The sequence below is a fragment of the Ursus americanus genome, chromosome 1 (genome assembly GCF_024610735.1).
Source record: "Ursus americanus isolate L20-20 chromosome 1, mUrsAme1.1.p, whole genome shotgun sequence".
NCBI classification, from domain to species: Eukaryota; Metazoa; Chordata; class Mammalia; order Carnivora; family Ursidae; genus Ursus; species Ursus americanus.
This window is the reverse complement of record NC_142127.1, coordinates 42725581-42737500: the sequence shown is the minus strand read 5'-3', so window position 1 is coordinate 42737500 and position 11920 is coordinate 42725581. Positions and strand designations below refer to the sequence as shown.

The 11920-nt window shown below is 36.3% G+C and overlaps 1 pseudogene; it reads left to right on the top strand.

Moving 5' to 3' along the window:
• Positions 1-11543: 11543 nt before the first annotated feature.
• Positions 11544-11658, top strand: LOC123783409 (U6 spliceosomal RNA; annotated as a pseudogene).
• The last annotated feature ends 262 nt before the right edge of the window (positions 11659-11920 follow it).

Genomic DNA, 11920 nt, shown 5'->3' with positions numbered 1-11920 from the left:
ACAATGCGATACCTTAAATAAAAACACTTTATTGCTCAAAATGCTAACTATCATCCCAGCTTTTAGCGAGTCATAATCATTGATCACAGATCACCATAAAAATCTAATAATAAAAAGTTTGAAATGTTACAAGAATTACCAAAATCTGATACAGAAACACAAAGTGAGCAAATATTAATGGAAAAATGGTGCTGAAAGACTTGCTTGACACGGGGTTGCTACAAATCTTCAATTTGTTAAAAAGGTAAATCTGCAAAGCACAATAAAGTGATGTATGCCTGTAACTATATTCTTTATATTCAAGAAGGTAGAGGAAAGAAAGAATCATAGAGACATTAATGATATGAAGAGACCCAAATCAAATGTCTAGAGATAAAAAATGCCACCCTTGACAAATATATCACTGGGTAGAATGAACAAATTAGACAATGAAGAAGAAAAGATTAGTGAAACTGAATACATCGTCAAAGAAAATATTCAATTTGAAAAACAGAGATAAAAATTTGGAGAAAAAATATACAGAGCATCAGTGAGCTATGGGACTTCAAGTAGCTAATGTAACTGTAACTGGAGTCACCAATAGGAAAAACAGAAAGAAAAAGACAATTTGAAAAATAAAGGTCAGGGGAGTGGGAGAAATGGGTGAACTCTTTGTAATTATTATTATGTAGTTTAAATAAATTGAAAAAGTGAGAAAAATAAAGTAAAAATCTGGAAGGGCATAAACCAAGCATTGCAGTGGCACAGAAAATAGCACATGCCTTTTAGTATAAGGCTTGGAAATGAGTTCAGAAGATGAGACAAGACAATGTACAGATGATAGCATGAGTTACAAAACAGCAAAACTGTAACAGACTGATGGCAAAGCTGTTGGACAACAGTTCCTGAATGCCCAAGAAAGACCAAATAGGTGAGTTGCCAGTCTGATGCAAACTCACTTCTCAAAGAAGAATTCACAGTGGTGGTCTAGCTTTAACCCCAGAGGAAATAACTGAAAGGGTTGAAAGTCTCTTGGGACCAGCTGGCCCTACAGGATTTCCATAGACATTTCATTAATGTGCATTCCTCACATCACTCTGTCTCCCGATGAACTGATAATGCTCAAGACTGTTATTATCTGAAACACTCTAATAATAATAATGATATGCATACTGATTATAGTAACATATGAATGTAATTTAAATATTCATATGATCCATTATTCTGCTAAAACAGCAATCCCCTGAAGGGTTGTAGAAAAAATATTTTTTTATTTCTGCACAGTTAAAGCTTTCTGAATACATTTTACAGAAATTTGCACTATGGGCAACTTTGGGAAGATAATTTATGACTAATTTAGATAGAGAATTCCAGAGAAATTTATCTGAGGTGTTGGGATGCTGGAAATTGGGACTGTGAAGAGATCGTGTAAAGACACTGTAAAGCTACAGACAATGGTCTTATCTAACCCATTCCAAAGGGTTAGAGTGAAAACGTCCTTACCAAGCAGCAAAGCACCCAGGTTTGTTTGTTTGTTTCTGGGTTTTTCACCTACGGTATAAGCCAGTATATGGAGAATAATATGTGGGTCTCATTGCTTCACCCCAGGGTTAAGAAATTGGGGCACTGGGAAACTATATACTTACTTGCTGTGTGTAAATATTAGTCTTCTACTGCCCTGAAAAACTTGTGTGTGTATTCAGGGTAATAAAGAAAATAAGAATAAGGGCCAAAAAGTTTCCAATTTTGTTGAAGATTACAGACCTATATGTTCAAAATGCTCAACAAAACCCAAGCACAAAAAACATGAATAAAACTACACTGAAACAGAGCTTAATTAAATGGCTTGAAACACATAATAAAAAGAAAAGTCTTTAAAGCCGCCATAGAAAAAAGACATCTCAGATACAGAGGAACAAAGATCAGAATGACAGCAGATTTCTCAGTGAAAACATTGCAATCCAGAGGACGGTGGATAATTATCTTTGAAGTACTGAAGAAAAAAAAAAAAGACATTTCAAAGTAGAATTCTATACTCAGTGAAAATATCTTTAAAAAAGAGGGGAAACAGAATTTTCTTAGACATTCAAAAGCTGAAAAAAATTTCATCACCAACAAACCTGAATTTCAAAGAAAATTGAAATTCTTTAGGCATAATGAAAACGATACCAGCTGGAAATACACAAAGAAATGAAGAGCACCAAAATGATTGATATGTGTGTAAGCATGAAAGCTGTTGTTTCATAATTTTAAGATCTTTTAAAAGATAACTCACTGTTAAAAGCAAAATCAATTACAACGTATTTTTGCTCTTATAACATATGTAGGAATAAAATGTATGACAATGGCACAAAGACAGAAAGTGAAGTGTAATATTACTTAAAGGTAAATTGCGATAAGTTAAAGAATGTATTATATATTCTAATGCAACCATTTTTAAAAAGGACAAAAAAAGTTGTAGCTAATAAATCAGCAGAGGAGATATATTTGAATGATTTTTTTAAAACCCTCAATCCAAAAGAAGGGAGAAAATAAGGAAAAAGGTAATACGTCATTCAAGATTTGAAAGTCATCCAGGACCACAGAAGCTAAATTTCTAGGACAATTTAGAAGCCATTTTTCCTGTTTCTTACAATATTGTAATCTTGATCCAACTATGAATCTTCCATCTATGGTGAAGTCAATGGTCAATAATCACATTATCAGAACCGTTTCTCAAATGTGAAGAACCTTGAATTACTGTATAATAAAGCATCTCTTCCCAAACTGAAATACATTCTTTGGGAACCTGTTCAAGTATCTGTCTGCATGTAACAAGCTGACTAGGGAGTAGAATCACCAGGGTATAATCTACTAAAAGAAATTAGATGTTTTCTTTGGGAGCAAGAGCACCAGTTCAAGAAGACATTTGTGAGCTGCTGCCATGTGCTAGTCACTGAATTCCTCTCAGGGGGTGCAGTGGAGCTCACTACAACCTGAGCCTGCCTGTAGATTCATTATTAGCTGTACATGATACTTCATTGCAAAGTCAGTATTCTAGTAAATATGGTGACTTTTCCATAGACCTGAGATGATAGATACAGGTTAGGTTCTGAAATAATTCTGAAAAAGAGGTCAGAATACAAATCATCAAAAACAGTCACAGTGTCCAGGGGGAAAGAAACTAAGGAGACAGTATTGGTTAGTCTGTGGATTTCTTCACCCCACTTCCTCAACAACCTCATTAGTCCTTTCTGAATTTGCCTTTTCATGAGAAAACAATGAAACAGTATGACTGGCTAGGAACAGCTCACTTATTTGACCGTGCTAACCAACTGGCCCACCTGTGTGGAATCCTAATTATTGGATTTTTGCCAAAGTACGTCATACCCCCTCAGTAGCAGCTACATCAAACTGCCCTGTCCTCAAGGGACTCTTCTCAGCACCTGGTAGATTGTTGGTAAGAGAGAACTGGAACAATACAATTTAGTTAATATGATCCCCGCCATGATTAGCACTATGCAATAGCCCACGGAAGTAGCCCACCCTTCTTCGTACAGTTTCGTGAAACAATGGAGTGATGAGGAAAGGACTGGAGTTAGAACAAACTTTGAGTGATCTGCTTAATTGTTCTCTGGGTAACTTTTTGTGTATATAATAGATGATCCTTGTTTGGGAGGGTTGAGATTTCAAGTCCAAGTAGGTAGTGTTTGAGGTAGTGGGGGAGGAATATTGGAGAATGGAAACAGGTCAACATTTTCATTTGCTAAACGGAGGATTATTTGCTAAAGAGAGAATCACAGTCATAATTGTCTATACAGCAGTCACTCTCTCCTTCCTTCCTCCTAACAGAATCCTGATTTTGTTTGGCTACCCAGGATCTCTTCTGGTCACATTCAGGAAAAGCCGGACCTATCCCCAGCCAGAGGGCAAGACTGGTGTAGGTTAGGCCAATCATTACGGTCCCATTCTCGTTGCCAGGTATCTGTTTAGAAAGGAGCATACGGAACAACTTTGGCCAGAAACATCAGAGGAAGTCTATTTGCAAGGTGGGGGAGGAATACTCTTCATTCTTAAGACACAGGAAGCAATGCTCCTCTTATTCCACTATCATTGAGCATGAAGTCCACAGATGTAAAGGGTGGAGCCAAAAGACTCTAAAGAAATGGAACCAGGATCATCCTTTATCTTTCCTGAAGGCTGTCCTTCCCATGGACTTCTTCTTATATAAGTCCTCAGTTCTCGGGCCACTTGGGTAGGAGTTTTCTGATACCTGCAGCAGATATCATTCTGATACAATTTTTCAGCCCACTTATTTCACAAAGAAATAAATAAACCAAGGAGGTAAAGTGACTTAACCAAGGCCATAAAACTAATTAACAGCAAAGGCAGGGCTAGACCAGCAATCTTTGTGCACTGAACAACTGCGTGCTGAAACCCAAAGTTAGTAGATGTACCCACATACCTGTGATTAATCCATCATTAATAATCATTTTTACCTAAAGAAATAAACATCACCACTATTTCCTGAATTATTTGTTGTTGTTATTTTTAATTTCAATATAGTTAATGCATGATGTTGTCTTAATTTTCTAAGACTTCTTACAAATTCATGCAAAGTTAATCCTATGCACCTACAGGGTGATATTCAGAATATTCAATCATTGAGATGACAGGATTAATCCAATCTAAATGGACACAGGTTATACTGCTGGGACAAGGTTTTAGAGGTCCTCCTTTGCCAGGCCTTCTTCATTCATTTGCTAAATTAGGAAGATGTGCTGGGTTCTCAAGGAGGGGATGGGAGCTAGAGAGCTTCACAGAGGGGAAGGTAGTTCAGTATTTAAAATCAATTTGTCTAGACCATTGCACACTGGCTCACTATCAGTGCTTTGTTTCATCCAATGTAGAGCCTGATAATCTTGTGTTTGTCTTACTCCCTCTTCCATTTAGACTATCAATTCTTTAGGAACAAGAATAATATGTAACATTTGTTAGTTTTTGTGTGTGTTTCCAATAAAACTTTGTACCTAGGGTCCAATAATTAATGCATAATCTTCTCCCCGAATGCTAAAATGTACATGGAAACAAATTTTCTAGACTCATTCATTCATCCTACTAATTTTTATTAAGAGCTGCTAAGTCACAGCTGCAGAGCTGGGGGTTGGAGATAGGGAGAAACCCAGATACAGCCTCATGCAAGTCATAAGCTCTATTTAAAAAGTACTCAGATCTTGTCTACCTAAAATCCTGAAAACAAAGCTGGGGGTGTATGAGAATGTAGGCCTAGGAACACAAGGAAAGGCCCTTGGAAAGTACAAATTTTGAAGAAACTGAGGGTTCATAAATGGTTGTACTTCTGCTCTTTTCAAGGTCACTATACTTCCCAGCAGGAAACTCTCCATTTTCATTGCGTGCTCTTCACCCTGTTTCTCTCTCTGTAGTATTTGACACTGGTGATCACTAGTGCATATTATTTCTTCCTACTTGCCTCACAACTTCACTGATCCTTTTATCGGCTCCTCTTCTCATCCTTATCCCCAAAAGACATGTTTTCTAAGATTTTAACATAAGCATCCTTATTTATGCCTTCTTTCTTTAGATGACGCACTTACCACGCCATTATCAATGAGCAGATGTGACGGCGGGCTCCTAAATTTATCTCCCATCCTGAACCTCAGTCTTTCCCTCCGTTCTAAATCTTCACTACCATCTTCTTCTCTGCCTAGTTTATCCACTGATTCATCACCTCCAAGCTAACCCTCTGCTTGATTAAACTACTTATGATCATGGCACTGCCACCCTCAACTTATCCTGTGTTGTAGCCTTGCATTATTTTGGATTCCTCTTCATTCCTACACCAGCACAGTGAAGTGGAATACAGCTGGGATTCGGAGTCAGGTACACTTGGGTTCAAACCTAGTCGTCACCACTTGCTAGCCAGGTGAACTTGGGTATGTTAATTAACCTGAGAGTCTCTATTCCACCAATTATAAAGTACAGGCAATATTTTCTAGCTGTGGGAATTAAATGAGCTCATGTATATAAAGTACTTGATCCATAGCAGGTGTTCCTTTCCTCTTAAAGCCATTTATAAAATCAATTGCACTATCTAAATGATGCTGCTTCATCCTTCAAATCTACATTAAACTGTTGTTTTACGTTTTTCTCAATTGAGGTATTTCATTTCTCTGAGCCTTAAAGAATTTTGTTTGTAGTTATCTAGTAGCATTAACCCTATTTTGGTATTTTGGGTGCTCATCTCACAAACTAGATTTTTGGATTTTCCAGATTTGCTCTGTCCAACGTAGTAGCTCTTCAAATTTTAATTTGTGACCGTTCAAACTTAAAGGTAAATTAAATATAATTAGAAACTAAATTATTCAGTTACTCCAGCCACATTTCAGGTGCTTAATAACCACATGTTGCTAGTGGCTACCGTAGTGCTATACAGTATTGTACATTATGGGATATTTTTATCATCTAAATTTTAAACTTTTTTAATAGCAGAAATGATGTCTGCATTTTTTCATTTTTGTGTTTTCTGTGGTCCCTTGTACTTGGTGGACATTTGAAAACACATATTGTAAAGTATTTGCGAATTGATAGAATTTGTAAAAATCAGTACATGAATGATATCCAATGGGTGCTTTTTAAAATCTCTATTATTATGTGCTGTTGGTTATGAATCAGTAATTGCCATTTGCCTTGTGTTTACCTTCTGTTGGAGAGGATCATGGAATGGCCTTCTCAGTTTCCTGCCCAAGCCACCCCCTTAAAGGCAGATCCAGCCTTTACAGGCTGGTTCTAGGATTTTTGAAAGAATGGGTGGAAAGAAAGGAAATACAACAGAGGTATTCAAGAGTAAGTGGAGGATTTTTAGAGGGCAGCAGTTTAGAGGATGCTGCAGTGTATGAGGGTAATAAATTAAGAACGAAAAATGGGAATTTAAAACGTACTGCAAGGACTTACGTGCCACCTTCCATGTGTGGAAAAAATAGGAAGAGGAAGCTTGAGTCACTGGAATTGTCCATTATTGCATGGACTTTGTTTTTTTAGCTACAATACTATCCTAGGTCTGAATGTATGTGGATCACGGTTTTATAGGCATTATAATTATGTAGCGTCACATTACAACTTTTTTTTTGAATGCATGGGTGTTTTGTTACATGACTTCTATTTCACATAATATTAAATATTTATGCTTATGCTGGCCATTTCATATTCACAAAATAAGTCTAACATTATATGGGATAAAATGCATGAGTTCTCCATTTTCATTGCATGATTGACCATGGACAAATCTAAGAACCAACTGAAAGTTATATAAACATCCATACACGGTACTGGTGTATGGCATTCAGAATTTCCAGAAAAGGAATGGACTTCTCTCATAGCACGCCGACACAGGTGCATTCTCTAAGAGGGGCATGAGGAATAGAGCCCCTTGACTCCTTCTGACATTAATGGGCAATCCCACAGCCAGATCTCTGTGCCCTGCCTTGAGAATTTACCCAACTGTAAAATTGCATTCTACATAGTTTCATGTGGGAAGATGACGCATGTCACTCCTGGAAACTATCACATGTTCCCTATAAATTATGGCGCTAAACAGCTTTTACCATGGGTAGTCAGTGTTGGCTTTCGCTTTTTTTTTTTTTTTCTTATCTTCACCTCAACCTTCTAAGAATGACAAGGAAAGGTATTTTCACACCATGGCAAAAATCTATAATATGAAGGTCAAGCAAACACCGAATTACTATTTCTTTAAGATTTTTTTGGTAGTAAAAAAATTGGCATTTTACTTGACCTGATGCAAAATCAATCATTAGCAAGCACTTTGACAATTTCTAACTGAACAGATTACTGGGCTACATATGTTAAATGCTCTACATGGCAACACAAAGGTTTTCCATGATCAATTCCTCTGTATCTAGCCTTTTCATTTGGGTTTAAGAAGATGTTATCAATGTTATGATTTTCCCAGAATCAATTTTCAATTAATGAAATATGGATTCAATTAAATACATGGTTGAAGCAAAACAATGTGTTCAGACAGTTCATGCTGCTGTGCAAGTCTTCTCTATTATAATGAAGTCCATTGAAAGCCTAGGTTGATTTTTACCTTTTTAAAAATATTGTTCTACAGTCATTGTGACAAGACAGCTGTGCTCTTTACACCAAACCAACATTGTCATTAACTAGTTGTATGACTTACTTAACTTTTGTAATGTTTATTTTAGCAAATACAAAATGAATGTTGTGTTAACTTTTCTACAGATTTCCTGTAAAATGTATCAAGATAATATATTTTAAAGAAGACTTTTAACAGAAGATCTAGTATATGAGAAGTGTGGTGGGCATTCATTACACTTTAAATCGGCATATATTTAATATATATGAAGAAAATCGGTCAGTCAATCTCATCTTCTTATTCCTTTTCCAATTCCAACTACCTTTCTCCAACTTCACTTGAGTGCTCAATAAATGTTTACAAGCTTTCTATTGTTTTGTTGATCCTTTTCTTTGTTCTTTTGGTTGTATATTCATTATTATTTTGACACACATAAGATGACATTTCAGAGGAAAACATTAAATATAAAAGCAACTCAGATTTGACATCCCATCAGCTTTTGGAAGAACTGTGAAATTCACTTAACTGTTATGATATCACCAAGTCCACAACAAATGGACTTAAAGTGACGACTGGCAAGAAGCCAGAAAACTGTCCTCTCGGGAAATAGCAAAGACATCATTCTACAGAGCAACACCTGCAAGACAATGAGTAGCTGGGATCTATCTTCAGTGGGCCCAATTTCTTTTGGCTTCATGGGAAGAAGCACTTGTTTCCTAATATCTCCTATATTCATTGTCATTTCCTTCTACTTAAATGTAAATGACAAAATTTGTTTCCATCTCATACAGCATTTATTATTCTGAAATAGGGGTGAGAAAGGTCAGGGTATAGAGGTGAGTAATTATCTACAAAGGATATTTCTTAAGGAAACATCACAAGATATCCCCCAAGGACCAGTAGAGTGCTAGTCCTTACAATGTATAAGTTGCTTGATCAGTGTATGTTGAACAATGAATGAGGCAGAGCCAAGTGGTACATTCTGTCTTTCTTATCTCCCAGCACCCAATGGAATACTAAGTATAAAAGAAGCATTCAATAAACACTTGATGAATTGAATGTAGTGTCTGTTGGGCAGACCATATTCTTTGGGTTATTCCTTCGACTTCTTAGGCTGGACCCTTAGACCAATTTCACTGAATTAAGATTGAGATCTTTAGTTTAAGAATTGTTCTGAGGCCCAGGAAAGCCATGTTAATTCATGTACACCAGTTTGCTTTCTTCAAACTGAACCCCAATTCTGAGATACTTTGTTTCTTTGACAAACTTTCTATCCTTGACAAGCCATCTAATAGAACCCATCAACTCGCCTCCTTTCCACTCAGAACACACACACAGTTAAGGGTTCCACAAAGGTTTGGCCAAATTAATATAGTCTTGGTAACATGCTGAGTCAAATTCTGAATCTTGATGTTGAACTTGAGTTAAAACTTTCAAGATTTCTCCTCCTCAACTGATTTACATTCAATAATGCACCATAAATTACTCTCTGCTTAAAGGAAGTCAGGTATCTCCTCACTCACTGATGTATAACAGTCATTCCTATCTTTGGTCATTCCTTTCCCATGCCTGATAAAATCTCCTTTCTCCAATCTTCCTTTATAGAGCTTCAGGGCTCATTTCAGTATAAAGCCCCATGACACCTTCTTTAAGAAAGTAGGTTTTTTTGTCATTCATCCTTACCAACTTCCTTCCCCTAGTCCATAACACTTCAGAATATTCTGACTGGAACAAATGCTATTGTGCAAAGTTTAACAACCATAGATTGGAAGTTCCCTGAAGGCAAACAACATTTAAATATTTCCTTTGTTATTACATAACTCCCGAAATACCTATCAGAGCTCCAGGCACTCTGAGAGCTCAATAGACACTTGTGAGTTTGAACAGAATTTAACAGAACTGGGTGGCAATATTTTTTAAGGGCACACAAGAGAGAAACAGTTTCTAGTTAGAGAGCTATACTGAAATTACGCATACGAACTAAAAAGGCAAAAATCAACAGAAATTATGCCCAATGGCTAAGATGATAATATCTAAATACCATATATTTGACTTTTTCTTTTTTTTTTTTTTTAAAGATTTTGTTTATTTATTTGGCAGAGAGAGAGAGAGGAACTCTGGGGGAGTAGGAGCAGGAGAAGCAGGCTTCCTGCTGAGCAGGGAGCCTGATGTGGGGCTTGATCCCAAGGACCCTGGGATCATGACCTGAGCCAAAGGCAGACGCTTAAGGACTGAGCCACCCAGGCACCCCATATTTGACTTTTTCTGGTCAGTTTTGTCCCACCAGAACGTAAGTTTCATGAGGGCAGAAATTGTAGTTTTTTGCTCTTTGTTTTATCCCCAGTACAGAGAACGGCGCCTGGTACATAGTAGATGCTCGATATATATTTATCACATGTATAGAAACTGTCTTTTGTTGTTGCTATTTTTGTTTTATTTTTGTTTGTATTCCTTTTCGTTCCCTTTTCTCATTCAATGGATAAATGAACCTAAGAAAGTAATCTAAAGATAAAAGGTAATTCTTCCTTTCGGCTTACTTGATGATATATGAATTCCCTTCATCATCAGAATAAGGTTATTTGAAGCACATCTCACCCAAACTCCAAGCCTTTCTTCCTCACAAGAACTCTCTGGATAAAAAAGACTGAAAGAAAAACCTAGCAAACAGTAAAGATGATGGGTTTTCTATGAACAAAGTTTGAGAGAGAAAAGTGAGAAAAAGTGATTAGTTTTTAACTGTGTGTGTGTATTTTTCAATGCTTTCAAATATCCTTTTTACAAATTCGATTTTTTTATGCAGCTCAATTCAAAGTAGTTTAGTAAGATGGAGTTATGAATCCTGCGTGCTCCCCACAATGCCATTTTTTAGTCATTACTGAGGACTAGTGGCATTCTAACGAGAAATGGGTAGAGGAAATCACAACTCTCAGCAGAAAATAAACCTATACACAAAGATTGAAGAGAAAATGCGGTAGTTTACATCTTTGGGCAGCAAAGCTGGTAAGTGATTAATTTATTGACCATGAGATGTAAAGAAATGTTCGGATTCCTAGCTTCCCACACCTACCATTATCTACTCTTTTTGGAAAAGACTGCAGATGATATCTAAATATCCAATCATCACCTAAGTTACTTTACTTTAACTTTCCAGCCCCCATTAACAACAACAAAATCCAATTAAGATTGGTCATTTGCAAAACTTTTTGCAAAACATTAGGTCATTTGCAAAATTTTTACTAAAGCAGTAAGCCACTATAAGTTAGACTCCTTGCAGAATGGGGTGGGGCAGAAATATCAAGTCAAATTGATATTCAGGCTGACCTTATCATTTCTAGTCATTTTAAAATTTCAACTCACTATCAATTGTGTACTTATGTCTTTGTCCATATTTCTTGCATATTATTTTTAATGGATCATGAGTACGTGCATGTTATTTAAAAGAATTTGAAGAGTGCTCGCTTTGGCAGCACATAAGCTAAAAACTGGAATGATATGGAGAAGAGTCAGCATTGTCCCTGCGCAAGGATGACACGCAAATTTGTGAAAGAATTTGGAGAAAAATTATTTGACTCTTCTAAAGAGTGGCAGCTAAAAATGAGAAAGCAAAAATATTAATTTACTCTATAAGGATCAAAATATTTTTGTTATGTGGAGTTTTATTTTTATTTTAAAGGGCTTTCATTTTCTTGCTTATAACTTGGCATGAATATTTGATGAGTCATCAAGATTCTTGCCCTAAAAATAGGTTTTGGTTTTTGTAAGTATGCTTTACACTTACTTGCATTTATGATAGTACATAGTTTCATTTTCTCAAAGAAATAGACTTTT